Raw genomic sequence first — 16,351 nt, forward strand, 5'->3', positions numbered from 1 at the left:
GTGAAATGAACACCAGCATCATTTAGCATTTTAATAATGAACATTGCTTCAGATATTAGCTTATTAATAGTTAACTGTGAAATTGGTAACATGTTTATCTCCCATTTCAGATTATGAGACACCATATTCTTCTGTCTTAAAAAGTTATTCGTGACACTGTCCTGTCAGAAGACATAAAATTGTAATTTCCCCTTTGTACTACAAATGAGACAAAGAATTAGTAAGGACGAGACATTTCATCACATCCTCTGGCTTCACAGTGAAAAACTATGTTATGCCTCAAAGTATTTCTTTAATTAAGGACTCTAGGTCATTATTGGCCCAAGTATAACGAAACTCACAATTGAAATTCTTCATCTTGAATACATTTAACAATAATGGGGTATTATTCCCCATCTTATTTCCCTATATTAAATAATACTATTCCCAGGGCCCATTAGGATCCTTAATCATCAGGGGCTGAAATATACTGCAGAGGGATAATTACACTTGATGATATTCAGAGATAATTCACACACGATCAGATGAGTCTTTTCTTTTAGGTTTGTCGGCAGTTTCTTCTGCAGCTATCCGCTAATGGGCTCGGGACTCATAACTAGCTGTCTCGGTTAAGGATTTTTTTTAAAGCACTGGGTAGCCAGTGAATGATAAAAAAGTGTCAGAAGAAGAAAGGGAAGAAGATGAAAAGAGGTGAAACAGGAATGAAAAAGACAAAAGGTATAAAAATAGACATGTGGGAGGAAGAACAATAAATCATTTACAGACATGCGCAGGATAAGGTCATCAGGGTTTAAATATTCATTATGGGTGTCAAGTCGAAGCTTTTAGATCTTGTGGGGTAGAGTTTCACTTCTCTCCTCATTTGATGTTTATGTTCACTGAATTATGCATCAAAACCAATGGTATAAATACACTTAGAGTCTTTTTGTTGGTGGATCTAGTGTGTGGCTCTAACCAGAGTCACTGGTCGTAGAAGTGGCCTCGGCGGAAATACATCCACTAAACACCACTTGTACTCTAGAGGGAAAAGAAAAAAAGTAGAGGAGATGTACGGGTTGACATTTACACCCAAAGTATTTCAGAGCTGCGGAGTTACGATCGTCAAAATGGAACACTTCAACGGGACCTGACATTTAACGGACAGATTGACCATTTCGGGATCAAATCACCGATCTTTTTAGTTAAACAATGGCTTTACATTCACATTTTTAGACGCTTTAGCTCTAATATAAAAATCCCATCTTGGTTCAGATATAACACTAGAAGATTTAAGGACAAACCCTGTGACATTTTAGCATATTTTCTTTTATTACTTTACTCATCACAAGTCATGAAGATTTGAGGCCTAGGTCAAAATTTAATGCAGGAAACATAATAAATCATCATCATCTGAAAGGTGTTAATAGAAGGTCACACTGGGAAATGTCAGGACTATGAGACTGTCCAGGGTTCATTAGTAGCACATGATATACACTGGACTTTAGAGAAAGCAGAATGTCCATATGCAACTACTGTATATGTAATTAACACATATGAAGTCCATCATATGCACAAAAATATTGAGACACATCATTCCCTTTGATTTGAAATATTATCTTGATAAAAATGCTCATGTCAATTATCACCATATATCAAATCAATATTCCTTCTAAGTTTAAAGGCCATTTTTTCCTGTGCAAGACTTCACCAGGTGATCATTTATTGTCATAATATGACAAATATTTAAGGAATCTATAACATTTAAGACAAATATACTGAAAAAAAACAAAGTCCTGTAAGCATTTTAGCCAAAGGTTAAAGGTTAACTCACTTTAATGCTAATGCACCTAGCATTAGCAATAGCATTTAGCACATTAGCAGCAGTGAGGTGCTAGGTGCTTTACAACCAACTCCAGATCTTCATTGGTACCAAGGACACTGACAGGAGAATTAACCTACATAAACCTGTTTATTTGATGATGGAGACCCTGAGGGTATTTGGATTACACGGCAAGACCAGCACTCAACACAGAAATACCCCAGTCCGACTGGGAATTGTGTTTAGACCCTAATAAAAAAAAATACATTTCTGGCCATGTTATTTATTGCAATGTAGAATTATAAAACCACATTTTTCATTATAGTTTTGTAGCCCAGTCCCCTGTGACCAACGAAACACCTGAATTCAATCTGCTCCAATACTTTTATCCATATGGTGTATAAATGTTCATATATACAAACCAAATACGAAAACAAAAAAATTGTATGTCAACACAATTTTGAAATGTCCCTAGACACAGTACAAATCTTATAGTTATTTAATTTATGTTACAAACTTACATGGGCATATATATATATATATATATATATATATATATATATATATATATATATATATATATATATATATATATATATGATAATATTATGTTTTTGGTATGTATTTGTGTTTGATTTAATGTTGTCGTGTTGTTAGTGCCCCCTGATGTTGGAATGAGGATTACACTGTTGCATCATAGTTGTATTATTTACCCACTTTGGGACAATAAAGGATATCCTATCCAAAAAATATTCAAGTATATTTTACAAAATACTCATACATGCATTTTGACATGCATTATTATCCACATTTCTGTACACTCCACACCTATTGTGCTGTCTGTCCATTCTGTACTCCATTTATTTTCTTTGCTTAATTGTTTTTTTGGGGGTGATCTTCCTCACTCAAGCCCAGTGTCAAAGCACAGAGGAATGTGATTTACAAAAAAAAAAAAAAAGTTTAAACTGAATTGAAAGTTTTGTATCATTAGCCTCATAGCATCATTCCCTAAGTATTTTTTTTTCACGTTGTAACCAATGATGAAAAATTAATCATTTAATTAATCAAGCATTGTTGGGGCCGTTAAGTTTTTGCAGATATCACAATGTGGCCAAAAATATGACTTGGGCAATTATGCTATGAGGCTAACAGTATGCAATAATAACACACTGACTTATATGTAATATACATCTCACCATCAGTATTATAATACCTGCATATATGTCATGTATCACCAGTTCTGGTTGTTTTATGTCTACCCCTAAGTAGAACAGGTTTTCAGGTCATACTGTTATAGCTCTGTAAGGGGCAATTGGGTAATAACCCTTTAATTTATAAAACATAATTCTGAAACTTTTATTTGCTCACTATCTACAAACGCTCCTTTTTTGGAAGGAGTGTGGACAGCCTTTAACTTCTCCTCTGACCTTCTCTTACAGTTTTTCTTCTACATTCTTCTTCTTTATCTCTCTGTCCTTCTTAGATGTTTATTTATTGCTGGCACCATCTATTCTTTTTCCTCATCTCTGTCCTAATCTGTCTTCCTTCCCTGTTGCCTTCCCACCGTCCGTCCATATCTCCCGGTCTTTTCCTCCCTCTGCCTCTGCCTTCGTTCTTCATCTCTCCCTCCTCTTCCCTCCTTCCTCTTTGTCTCTCTCTATTACGTTCACTCCCTTTCGCTCTCTGCTGGGTGTCCTGTTCCTTCTCTCACTGGGAGTAGCAGACCTCCTGACGGCTTAGTATTGATCCTCCCATCTTCCTCTCCTGCTCCCTTTCTCCCTCTCTCTTTCCGTCTTGCGCACACACAAGCATTAGGGTGACAAGATAAAAGGGTCTGTATGCCCCAAGGCAAAGCCAGCTGAACATGAGACCAGAGGCTCTCGGCTTCTACGTATCAAGAACAGACACATTTAACAAACCGGAGGGTGTGAATGCACTTCTGACAGGAAGCATCCAAAAAATTTACCATTAGATTCATTTACCAAAAGCAGTTTCTTTTTGGGGTTTTTTTGTGTTTTTTTATCTTCATGTCAAGCACAACGTGAATGAATCTCATAAAAATCACAGTGGTTGAAACATTCTTCAGCTGTTGCCTCAGAAAGCTGAAGGCAACCAGCACGATCCAGTCTCTGTAAAAGCAAAATTTCCGGGTAATAATGCTATTTATAATCTTCGCCGCAGGGGGAATACTTGACTCGAACTAAAAGAAGATCCTTGTTTTTCTGTAAAAGGCTGTCCGAGCAAAAAAAAAAAAAAAATGGTCTTGGAGATTGCATTTTAGGGTCAGTCAGTGATACATATGTAAACAAAGTGAAAATGAGAAAAAAGGGAAAGTAATAGAGAGGAGTAGAGACTTAGGCTTTTTATCAGAGGCTTATATTTACAAGTGAAATGTTGGATTAAACTCCAAACAGATACTTCACTCTCCTCATATCCGTATGCTATTAAACTTTCCACAGTGTAATGAAAATTTTATTTAAACAGGCATGCAGAGTGCCATTGATATGAAGCACCATACAACACCCAGCTGTTTCACAACACAAATTCTAGCTCCAATACAACCAATGGAAAAAACAGATGCCTTTAGGTACTCTTCTAGCCAAATGTAAGTTCAATTACTTCTGAACTCCAGTCAGAGCTTATGGGAAAATGTTTTATTCTGAAGAAAACTGATCATCTGTGACTCATAACCAAGAGATTTTTACTTGTAAGTCACTGCATCCCATATAAATGACCAAAAAATAAATCAGATTCGGAGAGAAGATTTGATTAGTGGTTCATAACAGTCACGCTCATCATCACAATGATTGATGGGAAAGACATCATGTGATATATAGGAGGTGTAAACACACCCAAATTTTATGATCGGGATCATGCTGGGAAATTAATTAACATCAGATGGCCTACACTGATTAAAACTACTAATGTCAGGTCACAAAATTAGCATACAAAATGCGCATGTGACAAAAGGTAAAACTGCACTAAAATTATAATAATTATTATACATCTGGCATTGATGACCCTTATTCTATTTGCATTTTAAGAGAATTTGTTACTAATCACTTTCACATGGAGAGTAGAGCAAAACATGTTTACATGATAAAACATTTCATATCAGTTGGGATGAATAAATATCACAATAAATGTCAAATTAGAACTGGCTGATCGGGCCAAAAGATCATATGACAACATTTTTGGATGTAGAATCATGATGCTATTATAAAACGAGTTATAATTGACATATTACATCTTTTCCTCCAGTTTTGTCTGGTTTCTGGAGGCTTATGCTGTGTATGCTGGATTTCTATTGTTACTATCTGCAGTGTTTTTAACAACACAGTGGATTGACAATATTTAGAAGGAAATGCTAGTCACCATATTCACATGCTATACATCTACACTGTTTACACTGATTAACAAGACTGTGACGGACCACTTTGTCACACTAAAGTTTCATAATTAATTAAAACCTTAAATAACTCTATATCTTCTGTATAAAACACACTAACTGCAGGTCAGAGTTCAGAAGTCGGACCTGTGGCTAATACAGTTATGGGAACTCACCATCATAATTTCTTCTGCAGCAGCAAAACAACATCTTAAACAACAGCAACAAATCAAAAGTAGAGTTAAACCAACACTATAGTGTGGACAGATGCTGAACTATTATTACAGACCAACTGAAATAAAGTCATTAGCCTAGCAATCTGTGCTAATGATGGTAAAGCTACAGACTCATAAGATAATGCAATATTCTCTGTAAAATATAATTACACTGATAAACAGAACATTTAATGCAAATTTTAGACAAGCGGAAGTAGTTTTGAGTAACTGAAATCTGTACAATTCCTCTGAAAGGTATACCTTAGAAGGTGGTGAGATCACCCAGCCATGATGAAACAAGTCATTATTTCATTGACCTTTAAAGACTATTTTTGCTCCTAAGTTGAAGAAACCAGATGATTGAAAAATTAATTATGAAATTATACAATTCTGCTTCTTCAGTGTGTGTTTCAGTACTGTGCAAATATTTCCTGCATATCTCTTGTTATAAATAACGACAAATGCCCATTACAACCCTGTAAAGGCTTTTGTACAGTACTGTTTATATAAAAAAGAATGCCTTCAGGAAATAAATGTCTTTGGGAGAACATTTTAAGTTAAACATCCATTTCTCCATCACAGTCCTTCTTCGAATTACATGACTGTTCATAAGATTTATTATTTATTATTATTAGATTTATTGTAGTTATCATAAAGCAGCCGGTCATACACCAATCTGATATGGTTATGATGCTCATCTCTAATTTGTACGGCAATTTCTTTTTTGTAAAAGATGTAATAAGACACAAATAATGTTAAAAATGATGCAAGATTTAGAACATAGACTGAGGACTCAAGAAGAACAATGTCATGATAAATGGAAAAAATTGACAATTGTCACTTCAGCGTCACACTACTAAAGGCAATTGTTAGTCACAAGGTTTATTTTAGTCAATGTATCCCATATGTCCCCTATGTTTGTCTTGTTTTGTAATGTACATAAAATAAACAATAAAAATTAAGTTAAAAAAGAAATGATGCAAGACTAAAATCATGTGATTTGATGTTTTGTTAAAAATGAGTGCAATCTGAGCTTTTACTCAACATAAAAGCATAAGAAGAGCTCTTTTTCCAGCAGGCCTGTTAAAGTGGCTGCATACATTTCAGATTCAGATGGGAGCTGAAGCTCTTACCGTTGCATTGTTAGTGCCGTGCCACATGCAGCGCACCCCAAACCTAACAAGAGGCTGTCAGGAATCGATACCTGGCATGAAAAAACGATGTGACTTTCAGCTGCTGTGGCCACATCAATCAACCGTTACCATTAGCTCATCTCTCCAGACCAGCTCGGAGCTGCCTCCCCCCCCTCCCCCCGTCTCCCATCTCCACTCCCCTGTCCCTCTCCCATCCCTCCCTCTCCCTGCCAGCTCAGCGGATGCCCCTTGTCACAGCTCCTATTTCAGCCTTCTGAAGTTTCCTAATTGATCGCAATTAGAGCCGCTACAGACCAAAAGGGTGGGGGGAGGACAAGAGGGAAGGAGGAGGGGGGGGGGGGTGACAAACGGAGATGGGGAGAGAAAGTGTGTATGTATGACAGACCCAGAGAGAGAGATTAAAATCAATACGCCTGTTTTGAGAGTGGTTATATTAGCAACTGGACTACATTTGACCACAGACTGCTGGGGTAATAACACAAGAGACGATGGAATGAGGGTGAGTCGGGATTGGGGGGGGGGGGGGGGGGGGGGGATTACTGATAGAGAGACAGACAACAAGAGACAAAGAGAGATGTTGAGCCACAGGAAGATGGAAAAATAGATAACAGAAAGGAGAAAGTTAAGTGAAACTGAATAAATGACATTAAAAGGGGCTTTTACATGTCCTCCTCCATTGGAGCCTCATCCCTAAATTCATTGATTTTTGTGAGTCAGCCTGTGCCAACAACTACCTGCTCGGTTTCTGTTTACATGATGTTTCTTTTCGAGAAGTAGGAATTGTTCAGCAGTTCCACACTTCAGAAGTTTGAGGTTGCAACAAAAAACATTTTGCATCCTGCTGCGGCTCACAAAATTTCTCCAAATCCATTTTATTCAAAGAACAATTATGGATTTTCCAATCAATGACTAACATCTAAAATACTGTCATGTTTTATATGTTTTCCCCAACAACCAAAATTCTACTGACAAATAAGACATAAATTTACAACAGTGCTTCCAGCTTTGATCATTTTCACTGACTCTAAAAGTTGTTTCTTAATGGTTCTCATCCCATCTGGTCACTTTTCTGACAGTTTGGTCAAAGGCCCTGTGGTGTTATTTTACCTCAACATGGGAGACTGGCAGAGTGACTCAGTACTCCCTCTAGTGGTCACATAAACTCATCGGCCCGTCGGTGTAAATCTATTCAGCTCATATTTCTAAAATTCACTTCATTGGCAGCTTCGGCAGAACTTCAGAACATTTTATTCTTACACATCAGAAGTATCGCTCCATTTTCTTGTTTCTGAGGATAACACACGTTTGTAGATATGCCTTGTCTTCATGTTTTGTTTAAGATCACCATGAAATAACCAGTGCAGTGAAATACACATAAGAAAACTGCAATCTTTTGCCTCATCTCCATTCCTATTGCTCAACTAGACTCTACCAGCTCCATATATTCACACAGGTGGAATACACTTCCTATATCGGTAAAATATAATATTTTTAAATGTCCTACTACTTTGTGACAAACACTGAAATCAGGAGGACAACACACGTAAACGGGCATCACTACTTGGCATAGAATTATGTACTTAAGTGCGGAAAGAGGTAATAAAACCCAAAGAGAGCAATACATTGAGAAGGTTGGAAGGACACGGTGGAGAAAACAGAGATAGGGATAAGATGGGATCAAATCAGGAGAGATTTTTGCAAGAGATGTAACGCTAGAGAGAGAGAGACAGCAAGGGATTTGTAATAGAGAGATAGGGCAGCAGAATGACAAAGGGGAAGAATAACAATGGTGCCAAAGCCTCTTCCATCCTCCTTGCAAATGTCCCTGATCCCCCTTTTTCTCTCATTTAAATTCTTCTCCATTGTCATTACAATCGGTGCCTGACCCCCCACCGCCTCAGAGATACATACACATGGACATTAGAGTGCACATGCACCGATCTCCAGCAGCACAGCGATGGCCATCCCGGAGAGCTGGGATCACACATCTTTTCTAATCCCCATCAATGGACGCACACATGCACCTACTCGGAGTGTTTGCTGGAAGGATAGACTCATGTTTCCCCCAGACTGCAGATGTCATGCTAACATGGGTGAGGAATAGCAAACAGGTTGTCGCCGAAATCCAATGTCTTGTCAGCGACACCGGGTTGGACAGACTCACGGTGCCTTGTCAACATGCATCGTCAATATCGCTGCTTTAATGCTACTTGTTGCCTTCGCATTCCCAGGTCAACTCTGCTGACGACCGCAATGCACTGGGCTTGTCAGTGATGGTATTTTACAGAGCAGACGTACTGCTCTCAGTAGTGTTAGCCCACATTGTCTTCAGACATGTCTAACAACAGCAACAGGCTTTAAAAAATAATGTCTTGTCAGCATGGTCAGGACACGGCTGGGTTAATGCAATTCCTTGGCTTATCACTCCCCTGTCAGCGATTCTAGGTCATGGAGATGGCAACTGGCACTGATCTTAATATTGCCTTGTCAATGTGCATAGGCTACATCTGGATTGTCAACAAAAGTGGAGATGGAGGCAAGAGAGAGAGCGAGAGCGAGAGAGAGCGAGAAAGAAATGATGCCTTGTCTGCAGTGTCAGGGCAACACTGGGACTGTATTATCCCTTATCACTCTCATGTCATCGATGTCATGTCAGACGGAGTAACCGGTGCTATCTATACTGGTGTGGTCTATGCTCAGTCCAGAGTGTCAGGAAAAGAAAAAAAAAAAAAAAAAAAAAAGAATATAACCACTCATATACAACTAAATTAACTGCCCATGACATTAATCCATTCCTGTCCTCTACTGTTTGACTGTTGCTTGTTTTCATACCCAACATTTTTTTTAAATTATGCGTTTATGTTTTTATGTTATATACCTGTTGTGAAGCACAATGAGTCCACCTTGTGCATGAAATGTAATCTATAAATAAATAAATAAAGTTGAATTGAATTAAATTATAACTACATACATGTTTTATTAGGTTTAATGGCAGCAAAAGTATTCCATGTTGAAAATTAAGATCCGAGAATGTTAATCAGCTGCCGGTGACCAAAAGCATCTACGGATCTAAAATGTTTAATAAGTTTAAAACCACTAATCTGATCAATTAATTTGGACAATTCAGGTAAAATGCAATTTTGCAATTTCTCAGCTTTTCGGCAGCATCAGATATGATTCATTTGGACGTTCACAGGGGCTTCGTAGTGTCATCATCTGCAACACTGATTCAATAAAACCCATGTAGTTTGACAAATGACAGTGGTTGTAGACGTCTGTTTTTACATTTAGCTGCAGTAGTAATATATTGTTTTTGATATAATAACCTACATGGCCATCACATCTATATGGCCAGTAAATATAGGAAGATACCTGAATTTCACTGAAAAACACAAAGTAACATTAGTTTTGGGGAATAGGTAGTTGGACTTAAAATGTTTGTTTAACTATTGAAGTGCAAATAAGCCATATATTTTTATTTTTGGCAACATGCACATAAAAATACAGTTATAATTTGTGAAAGATACATTATGTCTCTTTGAAATGGTTGGTTTATCTTTAGAAGATGATAATGTAAGGCAAAGCTGCAGGAACAGTCAGTTGCATGTACATATATTTGTTAAGCTTGTCGTTTTTTTTTTTTTTTAATTAATTTCTTTATTTATTTATTTTTATATATAGATATTGCCTGTTGTGAAGTGGGTCTCAGTGGTTTGTCATTTTTAGAAAGTGGGTCTTCAACAACAAAACAAAAAAAAACTTTTGGGAAACACCATATTAGAGAAAGATACAAAGAAAATCTGCAAATATTGGTTTAAAATAACTCATAATGGATTTGTTAATAATTTAACCAAAAGTGATCAACAAGGCAATGATTCCATTTGTATTAAATTTACATAAAACATGACTGGATTTGTAATTTACTTATAGACGAATGTGGTTTCTGAGAGATTTGGTTGTTGGAACACTATTATTGTTTTGCAAATATAAAACAACGGGTCATAAACTGAAATAATTATGTAAAACTGAAGCCTGTTTTGTCTTCTTTTAATAAGCTGACAAAGTGGGTTAAGTAAAAGAAATAAAAAAAAAAGACAAAAAAAAACCTCCCTGTGTCCAATGATAACTAATGAACTCTATTAAGCGCTGCTGTGGGCAAAATGAAAGATGTATTAAATATTCTAAAAATGAATAAAAACACCTCCTGATTTTTTGACATAATGAGTGAACTTGGAAGCGCTTTCGGGTTTTTTGTGAATCCATTAGGGCCGAAGTGGCTCTTTGGTAACACACATACACACACTCATTTGTGAAAGCGATGACTGACAAATGAGGAAAAACATGTCACGATTGCGGAAAAAAAAACAAAAAAAAACAGAAGTCAATTTCAAAGTCAATTTCCACACCCAACTGCATTTGCACAATAAATCTGGCGCCGGTTCAAGGTACACAGTGGACACATCAATGTCAGTCGGGTCTAAAATAAAACAGTGTGTATGTGTGTGTTTGTGTGAAAGATGGAGATAATGAGAGGGGGAGACAGACTGTGTGCGTATATAAAGGTGATTCTGGTGACAACATGACCCCGAGGGATCAAAACACACTCTATCACATTACTGAGCCTACTGTGGCTGCAACCTTTAGGATGGACTGGATTAAAAAAAACAAAAAAGCAAAAAAAAAAACATGTAATAGGGTTGACAAATACACACTAGATGGGCCTGCCAATTCATGCTCTTACTTGAACTAAAACAATTGAGGACAGGACATCAATCTAGATCTATTTTGAGCCTATAAACTAGAATGAAATGGCAAAATTGGATGGCGCTGTGGCACAGTTGTTAGCACTTTAGCCTCACAGCTAAAAGGTGACATAGGGTCCTATTCATGGACTGGAGCCTTTCTATGTTGAGTTTACCTGCTCTTTCGACACAAGACAGATCCAGATAAAATAAAAATCCAGATTCATGCGGGTTAAATTCTCCTGTTGGTGCCCCTGACCACGGCAACAATGAAGATCTGGAGTTGGATGGTTCAACGCCAGCTCACCGCTCTTAATGTATGCCATGTTCTAATGCTTATTCTAGGTACTATGTGTGTATTAGGGTGGGTAAAACACAGAGACCGAATTTCCCTGTGGGGATAATTATAATGCAAGTTAACTTTAACTAACTTTAACTTTTAAAAGAAACTCACAGTTTAATTAATGTAATAATGAGGTTATTTTATCTTTCTTCTTCTAAGTATTTCAGCCCTCATTTTGTTTTCTGCAAAAGTTCTAAACTGTGTCAGTGCCTTCATAACAGATGTGGAAAAAATTGAATAAACTACCATGACTGGAGGAGTCAGACATTAAAATGATTTATGTCTGATATTTAACTTTCACACCTGAAACGGGCTCGTACAGATAGACCTGCTCCTCTCCCGAGTCTCACTCTCCTGAGACTCTGCTCTTTCCAATTCATTTAATGTGTCTTGTGTCTGAATCTCAGCTCTTTGTTTACAGTGCTTATGCAACATGACATATGCCTTGCTTCGAGCCAAACCTCCCATTTGGGAGAATAAATTCTTGAACTTGAACTCAATTACAGTTACTGCGAAAACAGATTCACTGAGTAATTTCATTGCATTACACCTGGCTGTCAGCGGTAGCCTAAAGCTCCTGTAAGCTTGTGTCCTCAGTTCAAATCCCTAGACCACCATGGGGAAAAACCAGGCTGGGGAAAACGAATGAGTTACGCTCTCCCCTCCCTCATCAACTACAGTCGAGTTGCCCTTAAGCTAGGCCCTTAACCCTTCATTTATCTGGCGCAGCTGCTGAGTGAGCAACAATTTACATTTGCTAATTCTGTATGCAAATATCATCTGTCATTCTCTATCAAGATCAGATGCCGGCTTTTCTGGTTAAATTAAATAAATGGCACTAAACCTTTAGCTGCAGCTTCCTGCCACTGAATGAAAGTGTGTACACATACTATTAGTGTTCAAAGCTTTGCGGCAGGCATGGACTTCCCTGTATGTAACCTTAGAGTCCGGGGCTGTCAGTATGAATGCATGGCAGTGGCCTTCATGGAATCTGGATATCTGTCTACGTGTGTGTCCCCTCCGTCTGCGTGTTTCCTGTCGACATGTATCTCCGTATGCGCGTCTGACCGTGTATAATGCCTACACGCCCGCATTTCTGAAGTTTCTGTGTCCGACTGTCGACATGTGCATCTCGCTGGCATTTCTGGACAGAGGAACTCTATCCACCTTCTCCGAGTCCTTTCAACGCCCGCCACCACCCACGCACATCACATGACCTCCCGCTGACACATGCATGTCACCACGGAGACCAGATGCAGCCGGAGACGTGCTACTGACAGGGAACCGGAGACCACCACAAAGGCAGACCAGAGGATCTCCTACGTGAGGTTTAGGACATTTATGATTAATTACAGCGACTATTCAAGCAGTTTAGATTCGATACACGACAAAACACAGCTTTCTTCTCGTAGACGCACGCACGTGGCTCCTATTGTGGATTCAGTCATATGGAGGTTGTTTAGTGTTGAAGAATCATCTTCGAAGTGGTGCAGGGAGAAGAAATATCTGATAAATTTGCATGATGATAAAGATTCACAGACAATAAAGAGTGCACCACTAGATGTAAAATGAAATGAGTTTTACAGATCTCTGGCTTGTGAAACTATTCACCACAAATAAAGAGAGAAAGCCACATGAACTCTAAATTAACCGGAAAAATATTGAAAAGCAACTCAACTTGAAGAGGAATCCCATTAACAGGATATACAGCAGTGAGTAGAGCGCACGCAAAAGCTTAACTTACCTTGAAAAAGATGAAACGTGGGCTCGATCCTCCTCTTCACCCTGAGAAAAACCAGACAGAAAAAACAATATCAGATGAGTGCTTTTATGTACATTTAAAAAGAAAAAAATACTGTAATGGTTGTGACGCAAAGAAATCTCCTTATGTTCACAGTTGACAATTTTTCATGTCCAGAATTAAAGGTACAATGTGCAATATTTGCACATGCTCAGACTGCTCAGATTCCTTATCTAAGTTACTGTAGCTAGGTTTGCACACTGTTGACAGCACAGTAAAAAAAAGACATACTAAGGCAATAAAAATCAGTTTGCAGGCTGATTTCACTGGATCTAAAAAGCAGAGAAGCTTGGAGATTGTATTCATTTTGATCACTTCACACATTGGCTGTAAAAAGTAATTAATGTAGTCATGGCCAAACGTTTTGGCAGGTAAACCAACTGACTCTTTGCATAAATGTGATTTATTTGTCAATAAAAGTCTTTGGAACCTATTAAAGGCTTATAATTGTTCATTGGTGTACCTCAGAAACATGTAGAAAAAAATCTGAAGAAAAAACAAACACTGCATTACTTCATGCCAAGAATGTACATTTCTGCAAAAATTGCATATATTGTAGGGATTTTCCTTTCATTGTAAGGCTTAGGTATATCATTTTAAGCCAAAGTCATGCAAAACCTATTACATTTCACCATGTTTTCCAATATTTTATGGTTGCCTTTTGGGTGTTCATTATCTGTAGATTTTTGAGTAAAACAGGCTGATTCTTCAAAATCACACTAAAATGTGCTTTATTGAAAGTGCTTATTGTTGAGAAAAAAAAAAAACAACTGAAGCAGCAAAACCTTGGAAAACAATTTGTACTCTGCCAATACTTAAAGCCTGCACATTTCTGCATAGATGACACATATTGCATGGTTTTCCCTACAATTTAAAGGTTTAGGTGGCTCATTTTACACTCTGCTTAATGTAAAAATCAACAAATTAATATATAGATCAAAATTACATAACATTTCTCAGATCTAATGGCTGCAGGTTTTAGACTTTGGCTGGTTCTTGTCATCTTCAGATTCTCCAAATCAAGTAAAATGATACAAATTCCTGTTGAAAAAATGTAGAGCATGACTGTAGGCGGACCCACAAACACTCTGTGTGCACAAATCTTCCAAAACCGTATAAAAACCCGCACCTAAATACTTTGAAAACCTAAGGAAAACCCTGCATATTTTACTTTTAAATGAGCTGCATTGAGAATTTTTATTATTAGGCTTTATTGGCAGAAACACAAGTCATGGAGGGAACATTAGATCAGTTCAGGAAACTTCTTGACTTTCTAATTCTCAAGGCTACATATTGAAAGCATGTTTTTAACATGTTTTATTCTTTTTTCTGCTGCTGTTCATTTACCGTAAAAGTCTGTATCGAGAGCAATAACACCCTACAATGAAGGCGGTTACAGAGAAGTTTTACTGTTTAATACATGCAGCCCATAGGCGGTGTGGTGGGGTCTTATCTACTCGGTGCATTTTCCACTCCTCCTTCCTCCCATCTGGTTTCCATTCTCTCCACCTGCCCATCAGTCTGTAGCCAGGGACAGGTGAGCCTATTACACGCTTCTCACACTGTCTACTACTCACACTCACACATCCACACAAAACCCCACTAACTCTACTTCATGGTAACTTAGCGTGCCACGCACATCAGCCAAATCTGCTGTGCTGTAAAACGGCTGTTACCGCAGCCACGTCACGCTCCTGATGAAGTGGTCTAGTGTAGAATATAAAAGCCTCAAAAAAAAAAAAAAAAAAAACTCCATTAGCGGAGAAAAGAACAGAAGCAAATGGGTAAAACAGGAGAAAAAAAGAGGTTTGGTTTGAGCTGAAATTCCACCGTTAAGCTTCGGTGGAGGAGAATTTAATTCAATAAGGAAAATTAAATGTTGAGTGTAACAGAGTCATTTCAGCACTTGGATTTACAGTTAAGTCAGTTTTTGTGACTTGTAGAGAGTTATTGGCTCAAAATGTGTGCTCCAGTGGAGTACTCAGCAGACTGCAGTTGAATACATACATAGATTCACATATTAAGGTTGTTAGATGGCAACTGCACCAGCGTCAGTCAATGCGCAATTTAACCCATAAAGACCCAAACATCCACCTTTAACCAGAACCATCCACAGATCTAAACTGTGTAATACCTGTTGATCCACAAATTCTATCAATACATCTAAATAATTGGTGTAAAATGCAGTTTGTCATCTTTTCATGGTCATCAGATATGACCGATTTGGACATTCAGAGGCTCTGTAGTGAACGTGGAAACACTGTCATCTTCTACAACATTAATTTACCAGTAAAATTCATGGTGTTGGATCAATGACAGCGGATGGAGACACTTGGTGTTACATCCATGTATTGATATATTTGCTGAAAAGTCACTTTTTCTTCAGTTTTCTCTGTTTTTGATATAATAATCCTCAACTTTACACTGAGCTTTCATGAGCATCTACATGATCAGTGAATTAAATATAGGAAAATGCATGGTTACACTGAAAAAACACAAAATACAGGGGATAATATTATAATAAATGGTGATAAATCACTTAGGAAAAGTTAAATATTAACCCATAAAGACCCAGTGCTTCTTCTGTGGCATTTCCAAAATGTTTATTTTTCTCTACATTTGACTTTTCTTAAGTGATTTATCGCCATTTATTCATTTTGTGTTTTTTTTTTTTCCAGTGTAAATCCTGTATTTTCTATATTTAATTCACTGATCATGTAGATGTCCACAAAAGCTCCGATTAAAGTCAAGGGTTATTATATTGGAAACAGAGAAAACTGAAGAAAAAGTGTCTTTTTCAGTAAAATCTCTCATTAACTGCACACAAACCAAGTGAAACGTCTGAAACGTCCAAATGGGTCATATCTGACGATCTGATGAAAAGATGAAAAACTGCATTTTACACCAATT

The 16,351-nt window shown here is 37.6% G+C and overlaps 1 protein-coding gene across 2 annotated transcripts in view; it reads right to left on the reverse strand.

Moving 5' to 3' along the window:
* cntfr (ciliary neurotrophic factor receptor) overlaps positions 1-16,351 on the reverse strand; it is a 392,344-nt gene that overhangs the window by 308,988 nt on the left and 67,005 nt on the right. For both annotated transcript variants that reach the window (XM_030150153.1, XM_030150151.1), the window contains exon 2: positions 13,385-13,425. The gene's annotated coding sequence lies outside the window, so the exon portion shown is untranslated. The remainder of the gene's footprint in view (positions 1-13,384; positions 13,426-16,351) is intronic.

The sequence above is a fragment of the Sphaeramia orbicularis genome, chromosome 12 (genome assembly GCF_902148855.1).
Source record: "Sphaeramia orbicularis chromosome 12, fSphaOr1.1, whole genome shotgun sequence".
Taxonomy (NCBI): domain Eukaryota; kingdom Metazoa; phylum Chordata; class Actinopteri; order Kurtiformes; family Apogonidae; genus Sphaeramia; species Sphaeramia orbicularis.